The sequence below is a fragment of the Elephas maximus genome, chromosome 15 (assembly GCF_024166365.1).
Source record: "Elephas maximus indicus isolate mEleMax1 chromosome 15, mEleMax1 primary haplotype, whole genome shotgun sequence".
NCBI classification, from domain to species: domain Eukaryota; kingdom Metazoa; phylum Chordata; class Mammalia; order Proboscidea; family Elephantidae; genus Elephas; species Elephas maximus.
The window spans coordinates 27,733,229-27,747,531 of NC_064833.1; positions in this window are offsets into that span (position 1 = coordinate 27,733,229).

The window sequence follows — 14,303 nt, forward strand, 5'->3', positions numbered from 1 at the left end:
CTGCTGACCCTCTTGGTTAACAGCCGTAGCGCTTAACCACTACACCACCAGGGTTTCCAAAATTCCAAAATGTACAAAGGCAATTTATTTGTATATGTATATGTTGTTGTTAGGTGCCATTAAGTGGCTTCCGACTCATAGTGACCCTATGTACAACTGAATGAAATGCTGCCTGGTCATTTACCATCCTCACAGTCATTGTTATGCTTGAGTCAATTTTTTGCAACCACTGTGTTAATTCATCTCACTGAGGGTCTTCTTCTTCGCTGACACTCTACCAAGCATGATGTTCTTCCCCAGGGACTGGTCCCTCCTGGTAACGTGTCCAAAGTATGTAAGACAAAGTCTCACCATTCTTTCTTTGAAGGAGCATTCTGGCTGTACTTCTTCCAGGACAGATTTGTTCCTTCTTTTGGCAGTCCATGGTCTATTCAATATTCTTCTTTAACACCATAATTCAAAGGCATCAAAATTTTTTTGGACTTCCTTATTCATGGTCCAGCTTTCACATGCATAAGAGGTGATTGAAAACACCATGGCTTGGGACAGGCTCACCTTAGTTAGCCTTTAAAGTGACATATTTGCTTCTTAACAATTTAAAGCTATCTTTTGCAACAGATTTTCCCAATGCAATGCATAGTTGATTTCTTGACTGCTGCTTCCATGGGCTTTGATTGTGGATCTAAGTAAACAGAAATCTTTGGCAACTTCAGTATTTTTTCTGGTTATCGTGATGTTGCTTATTGATCCAGGTGTGAAGATTTTTGTATTCTTTATATTGAGGCATAATTCGTACTGAAGGCTGTGGTCTTCGATTTGCATCAGTAAGTGTTTCCAGTCTTCTTTACTTTCAGTGACCACGGTTATGTGATCTGCATATGGCAGGATGTTAATGAGTCTTCTTCCAATCCTGATGACCCATTTTTCTTCATATAGTCCAACTTCTCAGATTATTTGTGCAGCAGACAGATTGAATAAGTATGGTGAAAGGATACAACCCTGACACACACCTTTCTTGACTTTAAACCACGCAGTATCCCCTTGTTCTGTTCGAATGCCTGCCTCTTGTTCTAAGTACGGCTTCCTTATGAGCGCAACTAAGTGTTCTGGTACTCCCATCCTTCTCAATGTTATCCATAATTTATCATGATCCACACAGCTGTTGAAATGTTCTTTTTGACTGTGAACATGACAGCACTTCTCTTCAATTTGTGATTCCCAGCATAGCACACCATATGATTGTCTGATTCAAAATAGCCAACATCAGGCCATTTCATCTCACTAAAGCATAGGATATTGATGCTTATATGTTTTATCTCATTTTAGACAACTGCCAATTTTCCTAGATTCATACTTCATGCATTCTGATTATTAATAGATGCTCGCAACTGTTTATTCTCATTTTTTGTTATGTCACAACAGCATATGAAGGCCCCCAAAGCTTAACTCCATCCATGTCATTAAGGTCGACTCTATTTTGAGGTGTCAGCCATTTCCCGGTCACCTTTTGAGTGCCTTCCAACCTGAGGGGCTCCTCTTCCAGCACTATATCAGACAATGTTCCACTGCTATTCATAAGGTTTTCACTGGCCAGCCTTTTCAGAAGTAGGCTGCCAAATCTTTCTTCCCAGTCTATCTTAGTCTGGAAGCTCAGCTGTAATCTGTCCACCAAGGGTGACCCTGCTGGTATTTGAAATATGGATGTCAAAGCTTTTAGTATCGCAGCAACATGCAAGCCACTACACTATGACAAACTGACAGATGCATGGTGGCATATGTATATGTGTATATATATGTGTATATGTATATCTCTTTGGGTGGTACAAATGGTTAAAGCTCTTAGTTGCTAACTGAAAGATTGATGGTTATAGCACACCCAGAGACAGCTCAGAAGAAAGGCCTGGTAAGCTATTTCTGAAAAATCAGCCTCTGAAAACCCTATGGAGCACAGTTCTATTCTTATACACATAGGTCACCATGAGTTAGAATCAATGTGATGGCAACTAGCATATACTTATATATTTGATTACTTATATTCCATATACTTAAAGAGCCTTTCAGAAATGCATTCGAAAGCAGTGATCACAGATTTATGAATAAGGTTATTCACTATGGTATTATTTAGAATAATAAAATGTTAGAAACAATTTAAAATTTCAGTAATACGGAACCACAGAACTTAAATTCATGCTTTGAGACTCGTTTTTTTTTTTTAATATGGAAATGGTGAGGTTGTATTTGCAGTTTAAAAAGTTAGAAAATAGTATTATGTCATTATCCCACTTTTAATTTCAAATGTATTTGTAGAACATAAAATTCTGAATATAATTTTGAATGCATTTGTATAGAATTAAATCCAAAATTTTTAGGTAGCCATCGCTAGATTTGTCGGATAATAGACAACTTGAATTTACTTGTTTAAATATTATTATATCATTTAAATTCTCTACAAAGAACAAATGTGGTATAATCAGGAAATTACATAATTTTCCCTAAATTAAAAAAATATTCAAACTTCCTTGTAAATTTGTAATTTCATATAAATCAGGCCAAAATTTCCTGAATATGCGATGGTAGGGAAAATTGACTCGTGCATGTTTCATTATTCACACAGCTGTCTTAACTCCTAGTAAATTTGAAACATTGAATTTTTTTTTTTTTCCTGCAATATACCCTTTAGCTGTTTTTTAACTTCTTAATTTTTTTACGCCTATGATCGGTTGAGATTAAAAGAAGGAGTCTTAATTGAAAACAAAAGTTAATTGTTCAGCACCTTCTGCCAGTTAGCCTGGTCTTCTGTCTGTAAGTACTTTGCCTGAAGCAATACAATTGCAGTTACTCAAAGTACACAGTATTTGGAGGATATATGTATTTTAAGACTCTCATCACACAGGCTGGCCACAGAGGTACCTTCTGTTGCCAGTGTGTAATGGTCCCCTCACCGAGCTAAGTATTATTTTTAGCAAAGTTCATCTTCTATACCCTGTAGCAAGGCAGATGAAAAAAGAAAAAAATGACTAAACTACTACTCTTCCTTTTTGTGACATGTGTTCCTATAAGACACCATAGTGTATACACTCTGCCACTGGAGAAGAGAAGAAGAAATAGTGGATGGGGGTGGTGTGGTAAATGAAATGATTTTTTCTGTATATTTTGTAGATTTCTAATATATTAAGAAGAAAGAAAAGAAGATATTCCTTCAATGGTATTGTATCCGGTATGTCGAGCAGTTGCCATGCCATCCTTTCATAACTGAGTATCAAGATTTGGAGAACTGACCTAGAGAAAATAAAAGTCAATTTGAGACACCTTTCTTCCATTTATTCAATCCAAACTAAATTCCTTCAGAGTTCAGGTTAGCTCTGATAGAATGTCTGATTTTTATATTCTTCAGATCTCATGATTTCTTTGATGTGAAATTATTATTTTTCTTCTTGCATTTTTTGACCACTCTTGCCTTTACAGAGTTGGAACCTTTCCTATGACAGGATTTCTGTCCCTCATGGCAGCTCTCAGTGGTCTGAGCATTCCCTATTCCTTTTACCATCCCTCTGTAGGGAAAGCTGAGCTTTTGTACAAGGCAAGGCAGAAGTGCCAGAGAATTCATGACCTCAAGAACAGTCCTCAACCAATGATGGACATAAGTTGGTATATTAATACTCCAGCACCCTCACCCCTCAGGTGGTTAATAACTCTGACTGTAGTGATCGACACTGTTTCCCAGAGACTATAGTATTCTCTATGTACTTACATAGAAATAAAATCTGCAGGCACATTACCTTAATCCATTTATCCTAGTTCTGGTCTCTGGATAAAAGATAAAGATTCAATTATTTGAAGGCCTATCCCACTGTTGCACCACTCTAGTTTTCTCATCTCTGTGTTAAAAATGCTTCAGTCTCATGAAACACCCCTCTTAAATTCCAATTTTGTATAGCCAAGAAATAGATACACTTTTAGATCAGCGTAGTTATAAACCAAGAAATGTATTTGTCAACAAATAAAAAAATGATTCTGGGGTAAATTTATTTCAACTGTAAAAATATTTGCAAAATTAACTTTCTTTTCTAGTTTTAAGCATTTTGCCTCTTCTCTCGCATACTTCTTATGCCCTTTGCATATTGTGGAGAATTTTTCCCGCATTTTTGATGTTTTGTTTTTACAATGTGTGTGTGTGACGGTTAAGATTGTGTGTCAACTTGGCTGGGCTGCGATTCTCAGTAGTTTGGCAGTTATAGTGTAGTTTGGCAGTTGTGTAATGATGTAATGAACTCCATGATGACATCTGCTACGAGCAGCCAATCAGTTGAAAGAAGTTTCCTTGGGGATGTGGCCTGCCTCCAGTATATAAATGGATGTTCCGGTAAGGTTCTCACTCTGGATCCTGCAACCACTTGTCATTATCTGACCTCTGGTTCTTGGGACTTGAGCTAGAAGCTTATTGGCTGATCTTGGGATTCATCAGCTGGCACAGTCTGTGAGCCAGTTGTCTGCCATTTAACCTGCCGATCTTGGGCTCATCAGTCCCTGTGAGTCAGGAGAAGCCTCCAGCCTAACGCTTGACCCACTGACTTTGGACTTGCCAGCCTCTACAATCACATGAGCCATTTCCTTGAGATAAATCTCTCTCTCTCTTTCTCTCTGTATATATAGCCTAAATCACAATGTCTCTTATTCCTCAATCAATTTATATTAAAGATATTTAAAAAATAAAGGGACAGAAATAATATGCTTTCTCTTTTAGGGAAAGAGCAAAAATGTTTCTCACATCAAAAATCTGAGCAGAATACAATTATTTATGCAATATCTGTGTATCTCTCATGACATCTTCATCTGTTAAAAATAATGAAATCAGATTTTTTATGGTAATCAATATTGCTTTAGATAATAATATTTTAATAATGTATGTTAGTTAGTAACTGTAATTTGTGTCCCATGACTTTTCTGAAGAGTTCATGATCTTGGATTATCCCACACAGTTTTGCAACAAAGCTTTAATGCCTTTTTCTAACATTTTTTGTAACAAAATATGCTTCCTAGTGAGAAATAGATTTTAAATAAAGTAACACCATGTGTCAGAGTTGTAAGATCATAGGATTACCCAGAAAAAGTTTTTTTTTTTTTCCCCTTGTGCTTCTCAAAAAAAAAATCCCTACCTCTGCTGTGGTAGAGAGTTCAGGAATCACGCCCTACTCAGTTACTTACCTCCTCAAGGTTTTGCTATAAGATACAACTTTGCTTTGGAAACAAAACATGTTACTTTTCAGAATCCGACACATACCCTGGAGTCAGCCTTGCTAAGACTTGGCCGCAACATTTTTTCTGAGCCATAAGGAATTCATTGAGTACAGGTTTCATTTTAAGCCATAGGAAGAGAAAAAAATGTAATATATTATTTGGTTAATGGACAACAGTTTTTCTTCAGGAAGATTTAGATAATCAAACTAAATTTATTAATACCATGAGGGTTTATCATTCTCCAAATGCATTTTGAAAAACTGCTGCAAATGTCCTAGGCACTATACTAAGTGATAGGGATGTAATGTGAGGAAGTCAGTATCGTCTTTGCCTTCAAGTAGTCCATGGTCTGTCGAGGACTGTGGGAAAGCAACTGGAGAGATGTTCTTGAATTAGATCTTGTGTGAGCAGCCTACTCTCTTGTATTACCAGGTTCCTGCACTAGACTTTGTAGTATCAGGGAAAGCTTCAAGTCCAAGCTGAGAGATCCGAGTGACGAATGGAGTAGTCCAGGTGTAGAATAGTTAGGTGAGTGATACAGACAGAGATAGCAGAAAAGACCAGAAATAAGAGAGGAAGTAAACTGAAATTGTTTAATTCAACCATGGTCAAGGAGAGTTAAGGAAAATAACTAGTAAATGGTCATGACAGTTCTTACAAACCGTGTGAATAAAGAATATGAGCTTTTTCTGAGAACTGTATGAGTTCTGATGGCACAGTGTGGTTGAGCTGCTGGAGGCAGGTTGGTGCACACCAGCCACCCCACTGGCGAAAGATGTGGCAGTCTGCTCCCATAAAGGTTTACAGCTTTATGCTCTGTCCTATAGGGCTGCTATGAGTTGGGATGGACTTAATGGCAATATTTATTTTTATTTTTTTATGTGAGTTAATGAAGAGTTTTAAGCAGACAAGTGATGAGATAAGATTTATATTTTAGGCAGAGCATTTTGATGGGAATAGGACCAGAGAGATGAAGAGTAGACTACTGAAGGGAAATAGGTAAGAAATTAAAGAGGCCTGATTTAGGAATATGCCAAAGGAGATGAGAAAATTAGACCTGACAACCATTTAGTTGGTAGAATTGATATGACTAGGTAATTGATTCGGTTACAGTGAGGAGGAAGAAGGAAAATAATTTTCAGGTTTCAGGGATAAATAATTTGGTAAAATGTTTATTGAAAGATTAAAGAAGTAGCAGTTCTAGGGGGAAAGATTGATCTAGCAGCAGTGGTAAGTTTAGCTTTGGATGGTTTGAGTTTCAGTATCAGTAGAATATCATTGTAAAGATGTCCACTTGAAAGCTGGATAAAAGGATCCTGATTTGGAGTTAATGCAAAATTCTTAGCTGGTAACAGAATTTATGGAGTATATAGCATGTTTGTTTTTAAATAACTATTTGATTTTGTTTATTTTTTTTATTTGATTTTTTATCTAGCTCTCATACCGACTTCTTTTCTTTCTTCCTTCTTTCCTTCCTTCCTTCTTTTCATCCTTCCTCCCTTCCCTTCTTTTTCCTTCCCTCTGGGGGAGGAAATGTTGTTATAAGTTTCTGTATTCCTGATTTTTGTGGTGCTCCCATACTCACATTTCCCTTCTCTTATCTTTTATCTCTGGCCTAATTATAGGAAAAAAAATAAAAAATAAGAGAAAACTTCTGCAGTTATATACTTAGATTACTGATGATGCAAGATGCTAAAAATGCAACTGATTACTGAAGGTTCTTTTAAAAATATCAGTACCCCCTGTCCAAATGAAATTACACAATATGGTCATTGGGCTATTTTCTGATTAAAAAAGAATTGGGTGAACATGCTTTCTTAAAGACCTGTTCTTAAGTAATGAAAGAAGCATCATCTTCCCACATTTTAGAGGTTCTCAAAAGGTAAGCTCAGTTTTTAGTACATCCTTTTACTAAAAGAAAACAGTAAGGGCAACAGAAATGTGGTAAGAGATATTTGCAAAGACCGTCTAAATTTAAACTAATATGCCCTCCTATTAATTAGTTAGGAACTGAAAGTTATTTTTACACTAATTAGGATGGTCTTCCATCAAAGACATACTTGGTTCCTGGTAACAATCTTTTATGTGCTAGCTTTGACATTCAAAATTGCTTCTGAAACATCTATAATTTATTCCAAACATCTCTGACTCGGTTTTATTATTCCTATCGTTTAGGTGAGGTATACAGGACTCCATAAGGTACCACAACTTGAGTAGCATAACACAGATCATTTGTGAGTTTAGCTAGGTTAAACTGAACGTTTCATTCAAGTCCAATGCTTTTTTTTTCATTATCACAAAGTTTTACTTCAGCCAATGAACTGCATTGTAAGATGGCTGGCTAACTTTTGGACTATCATCTTTAGAAATAAAGCATGGATTCCCAAAAGTATTGAACTCATAACTTTGGCAAGACTGTTATTACAACAAATCAAATTGCCCTAACCAAACAGATGGCTTAGTAGTTTAACTTATTTTGTGTAATATATGATAAAAAAAAAAAATGTGTATATATATATATATATACATTTTTTTTTTTTTATGGAGCCCTGGTGGCTCACCGGTTAAGAGCTCGGCTGCTAACCAAAAGGTCAGCAGTTTGAATCCACCAGCCACTCCTTGAATACCGTATGAGACAGTTATACTCTGTACTATAGGGTTGCTATGAGTTGGAATTGACTCCATGGCAATAAGTTTGGGTTTGGATATATATGTGTGTACATATATGTACATGCATATATAAAAAATATATTCATATATATATACATACATACATACATACACATATTTGGAGCCCTGGTGGCATAGTGGTTAAGAGCTTGGCTGCTAAGCAAAAGGTAGGCAGCTTGAGTTTACCAGCTGCTCCTTGAAAACCCTATAGGCCAGTTCTACTCTGTCCTACAGGGTAGATATGAGTTGAAATTGACTCGAGAGCAACAGGTTTTGGTTTTTATAAACATATTTCTTTATATCAAGACTCTATGCTGCTTAACAATAAAAGCTTTAATTTATATATAATCTACAGAGATTTAATAGCTTACCCAATATTACCCACAGAAAAATGGCAGATCTAGAATTAAAACTCTTTCTGAATCTGCATCAAATAATTTCACTGTTGTTGTTAGGTGTCATTGAGTTGGTTCCAACTTATAGTGACCCTATATACCACAGAAGGAAACACTGCCTGGTCCTGCACCATGCTCATGATCATTGTTATGCTTGAGCCCATTGTTGTAGCCACTGAGTCAACCCATCTTGTTGAGGTTCTTCCTCTTTTTTGCTGACCCTGCACTTTACCAAGCTTGATGTCCTTTTCCAGGGACTGACCCCTCCTGACAACATGTCCAAAGTAATTTCTTCATCTTTGGCCTTAGTGGTTGGTGTGCACCAATAATTTTATCACATAATAAAAAATGTCCCTAGAATATTAAAAGGGGGGGGGCACAGCAATCCTATCTAAGCTTTAGAAAATTTTTTAAACTGTTGGAAAATTTTAGGTATTACTTTTTTTGTTTTCCATAGGCTAATACCTCAATTCAAGTGAAAATTTGCTAGCACACAGCACTCTAAGAACTTCTTAGTTTATATTCTAAGAACCAATTTCTCCTGCTGTTCTTTAAGCTTATAAAATCAAAACCATAAAAGTATCTTTTTACTTTATAAATATTAAAATTTCAGGACAAATGTAGCCATTTTTATGCAACTCATCTGTATCAACTCACACATGGCCATTGTATTTCTTTGACCATTGCATTGGAAGATTTATCACCAACTGTCACCCATATGAATTGATTTGATGATCAAGATGGTCATTTGTAAAAGCTTGATTGTTTTCAGCATTTAGAAAACGTAAGTGTTCCAGTAGCCATTAGATTGGGTATATTTTTCATAGATTTCACAGAAAACTATTCGTTCCAAAAACTATTTCATTTTATTCTAAGGGAAAATACTCCTTCTTATTTATTTATCCTGTGTCTTAATGTTCGTGCTTATCTGTATATCTATCTATGTATCATCTATCCATTTATCTATATCATTTAGCATACTACCCAGAGCAAGTAACAGAACACTCAGTTTAAGCTCATTTATTAACTCACGGGTTGAAAATTATAGAGAGTACTTTGATGCAGAGGTCAATGATGTCTTTAAGGCTGTATATCCATTTGCCTGTGTTTTTTTCAGTTCTTTTCCCCTTGTTGTGTCAGCTTCTTCTTTAGTTTGTCTTTCCTCCCGATGGCCAGATAGTTAGCAACAGTTCCTTGGGCTACAAGCTTTCTTTCTTATATTAAGGAAAGAGCATTTCATCAAGCCTGCAATGGTCTAAAAGAAGTTCTGGGCTTCTCTCCAATTGTAACCTAGGCCCCATGAACCGATAACTGGAGCTAGGAGAAAACCATTTATCAGTTTCTCTTAGTTCTAGATTATTACCCATGTTTGGAACAGTCACAGGAACAAGCAATAGCAACAATAGAATTATTATGATTAGGTTGAATCAATCAGGGCCCACTCTTAGAACTTGGGATAGAGTCTTTATGTCTGGAACATAAAGAGTACACCATGGTTCTCCAAAGAAAAATCTAGGTGTTATTGCGAAGAAAAAGGAATGGGACTTGTGTATTCATCAACAAATATCCACCACTCATTGTACATCTATTCATACATCTATCCAGTTCTATCCATCTATTAATAATCTTTATCTATCAGTCTATCTCTTCATCTGTCTTTCTACATATGTTGCTTGATTTGTATGTAACTGGTACATACATTAAAAAAAAGTAATTTTTTGTTTATTATGTGAGAAATAAATATAAAAATAATTATTTATGTTTAGTATGTTACTCTTTCAGTACCAGAAGGATGGATGGCATCATTGTATAGGATTTTATCAATACATGAAGTATTATAAAAGTACAAGAAAATATTATGATTATATACTGAGGTAATAATATTACTATTTTATATTCTTACTGGAGAATAAAAGCTATTCAAATTAGAGTCACTACTAAAACATAAATGAAGCCCTAAATCAGTGTTACAGATATTAAAAATTTTTTTTAAGGTTCATGATTTAAAAAAAATAATAACTTGACAATTATTTATATCATAAGTTTTATGTAAAGAAGATGAGAAGAAAACGAGTGTCATACTTTAGAATTTAAGATTAGAGACTGGCAGAAGAAAACCATTTAATTATTATTAAGTTTGATGATTTGGTTAGTACCCAGGAGAATTAGAAAAATATCTTAACCTAGTTGGTGAGAGAAGAACCAAATAACTAAGTGGCTTTTTAGGATCTGGAGGAGATGCATATATATTTTGTTTCACAATATATAGGACAATGGAAAGGCTTAGATTTATGGGATGCAAAGTCCGAAAAGGTTGTTTGTTATTTAAGTGGAGAAGTGTGTATGCCTGTAGGTCAAAGAACAGAAATGATAACATTAAAAATGGAAAATAGAGGGACTAATCAGCGACAGGAAGTTGAGGAGTAAGTGTTGTTTCAATTGACCAGGTAGAAGAATCAGCTTTTCAAAGCAAGGGAATGTGTTATTGAAAACAAGGAAATAAAAGAGGAAGCTTGGATCTAAAAAGTAATTTTCGAATACAGACAGAAAAAAAAAAAAAAACTTCTGAAAGAATTTAAATGGAGTAGCCAAAGGATTTCAGAAAATAGGATACAGAATTATCTCTAACTGTCTTAATGTTAAAGAGATATTGAAGGGTTAAATAAAGTGGAGAAGTATTGGAAACACAATTTTGGGTAATGTGTTATGGAATCAATTAGTGATAAAACTGATAACTACCAGGTCCAAGTTAAATGAGACAGGAAATTGCTGATAAACAAGGAACTGGAACATTCAAATAGCTAATGGCAGCATTCACAGAGGTAATTCATTGTAAAATCAGGACCTTTTGACTCTAAAGTCAATAGTTGTAAGCACTGCGTTATACTACCCATCCAAAAAAAAAGACTTCATTAATCACTGAAGAGAATTGAACCTCTTTATAAAGTACATATCATAATGCAATATCATAATTACACTGTTAAATATATATTTTCAGATGTTTATATGTTCTGACTTCCAAAATAATCTAAGTAAACTATTGTCTTTTCCCCCAAACTGATTGAATACACAAGTATATTAGTCCTACTTCTGTTCCTAACATTCCTTCTACCCTTCCTACTTCTCTCCCTACCTACCTTCCTCTCTCCATTCCACCAGCCCTTCTTCCCTTCCTTTCTTTCTCCTTTCCTTCCTCCCTGCCTCCTTCTGTCCCTCCCTTCCTTCCTTCCTTCCACAAATATTTTGAATGTCAAATATACGCAATCATTGTAATAGGCAATGTAGATTTGGAATCATCTTCAGGTTAGTAGGAAAGACACAGACAGGGATGTTTCCATTACAGTCATAGGTTATGACAGAAGCAAGCAGACAGTGATATGGCAGAACATTGCATTTTGAAGCAGGATATGATAGACAACATTGTTGTTCACAAATATCCCTGTCTCCCCTACTGGCTTTTTCATGAAACTCCTCCATAACCTTAACCCAATAACCTTGACAATGTGACTTGCTTTTGCAATGAAATGTGGGTTAAAGTGACAAGCAGAAGATTTATAAGCCACTGTACAATTATATAATTTTTTTTCCTCTGTCACAGGATCCACAAGGTCCTACAAATGAGCTATTCCTTAAGCCTAGATCCCAGAATAGACTATGTGGAGCAGAACCATGTTCTACCCTAAGTGAGCATGAGTGTGAGCAAGAAATAAACATTGATAAATCACTAATATTTTGGAGGACCATTTGTCACTACTGCATAGCTCCATGTAAGGTGACTGAGACAGCTTGGCACAAGTTAGTCAAAAAAATAAAAATGAGAAAAAAGACTTTCCAGAAAAAAAAGAAAGAAACCACACATAACGTACCAAGGCTCAGTAGTTAAGAATGTCATGGTATATTTTGGAGCCGAAATAAGTTTAATGAGGTTCAGTGCCAAGGTGTGTATGTGGTGTGAAGTGGATAGCAAGGTAATAGATGTGGGTGTGGGGGCGAGGTTGACAGAAGCCTGATTAAGAGACTTATATGTCATGTTAAAGACTTTGGCTTTTAACCTGAAAGCTGTGGTCATTAAAAGAAGAGGGAGTCTTATGCTCACATTACATTCTTAGATAAGAACATATTCTAATGAATCGACTGAAGGAGAAATGAGACTGGAAACTGAGAAACCAAATAGGAGGCTTTCTAATAATTTTATTCACTTGGGGTTTTCCAGGTCATTACTTTGATCATCCCCCTCTCCTCTCCATCCCACAGCTTACTTCTGACATTTCTCTTTTTCAGCTGACCACTAATATTTTGGAGTCTGAAGGTGGCTACGGTAACTCAGTTCCAAACCATGAATTCTGAGTTATATCTAGTTACTTAGAAATTTTCTTCAGGAATTGAGGAAATAACTGTTCCTCTAAATCCGGGTAATAGCTTGCTTTCTGTTTTGAAATTAATTGTGTCCCCCCCCCCAAAAGATATGTTGAAGTTATAATACCTGTACTGTGAATGTGATCCTCTCTCTTTGCTATGATAAAGAAGTCACACCAAAATAGGACCATTCTCAAATGTAATCCCTTCTGAATGGTGTTTTATAAAGGGAGGTATAGACATAGAGAAACACACAGGTGGAAGACAGACACCAGGGGATAATCGAGGCAGATCCACCTACAAGCCAGGAATGCTGAAGATTGCTGGCAGTTAGTTACTAGCAGCTGAAAGGACAAAATTGGCCTTCCCCTCGAGCCAACACTCTGAATTCAGACTTCTAGCCTCCAGAACTATGAGAAAAAAATTTTCTATTCTTTAAAGCCACCCATTTGTGATATTTTTGTTATGGCAGTCCTAGCAAACTAAGACACTTTTCTTAAGGTTTTGTCAGATCAGTTGCCTAAAGGAATGTCAGTGTAATAAGTTTCAGAGGGATACAAGGAACATTGTATTAGATCAACACGGAGGGGAGAATAAGCCAAGTTTGAGCTTCTCAAGGTCTGTTTTTTTTGTTTTGTTTTTTTACTTCTGCAATTGCCTTAGCATTTTACTCTGCATCATTTTTGTATTTTCACTTTAAACATGAACTATGCAGTCTGAGCAGCTATCAGCAATAAGGGAAAGCACTTTGTGTTGCTGCCTGAGAGTGATCCAGGGACTTGGATGCTGGAAACTGCTCATTGTCCTGCTGGAGAGTCTGTGTTTCTTGTTCTCATTTTGGTTACAACCTGCTTGAAGGCAGAGAACACACGATTCTGTTACCTTTCTGTAGAACTTGGCATTTTAAGCTTTTCATTTTTTTCTTACAATAAGGGGAAACAAATAAAAAAATCGACAATCCTCTTGTCTGACACATATTTTTTAAAACTTCATAGATCTTTGTAGTAAATGTCCAAATTTACTTCCACAATCATTATTCCATCATGGATCAAAACTTTTGTAAAATATAACAAAATGAGTTACTAGAAAAAATTTCAATAAAAAAGACATGCAAAGTCAACAGACATAAAATTATTCTTAATTTCAGTAATAGTTTCTAAATATTTACTCGCATTTTCTGTACTAATACTGCTTTGAACTAGAAGTAAACAGTTTGCAGAACAGAACCGGTATGAAACTGTCCTTTAAGTGGCACTGTTCTAAAAAAATTATATTATTTAACACAGTGTATAATATAGAAAATTCATAGATAAAAATATCTAATGAAAGGGTAATTATACAGCGCACTCTCTCCAAGGCGTGGTCGTAACAGCATTATTCATTCTCTCTTATTAAAACAAAACTCTTCATATTGAAGGCCCTATTGCCACATGGGCATGTGAGTAAGAATAGATCACTGGTCATACAGTAGCAAAATAATATTTTCAAGACAATACTTCAGTTTAATTCTCTTCAAGTTCCAAAAGTCTTATATTCATTCTTGTATAGTTGGCTTGTATGGAGTAAATATAACAAAAGGAAGAAATCCTTTGGAACGGTTAAAATGAAAAATCAGGTCTATGAAATGGGTTAAGTAAACCAAAC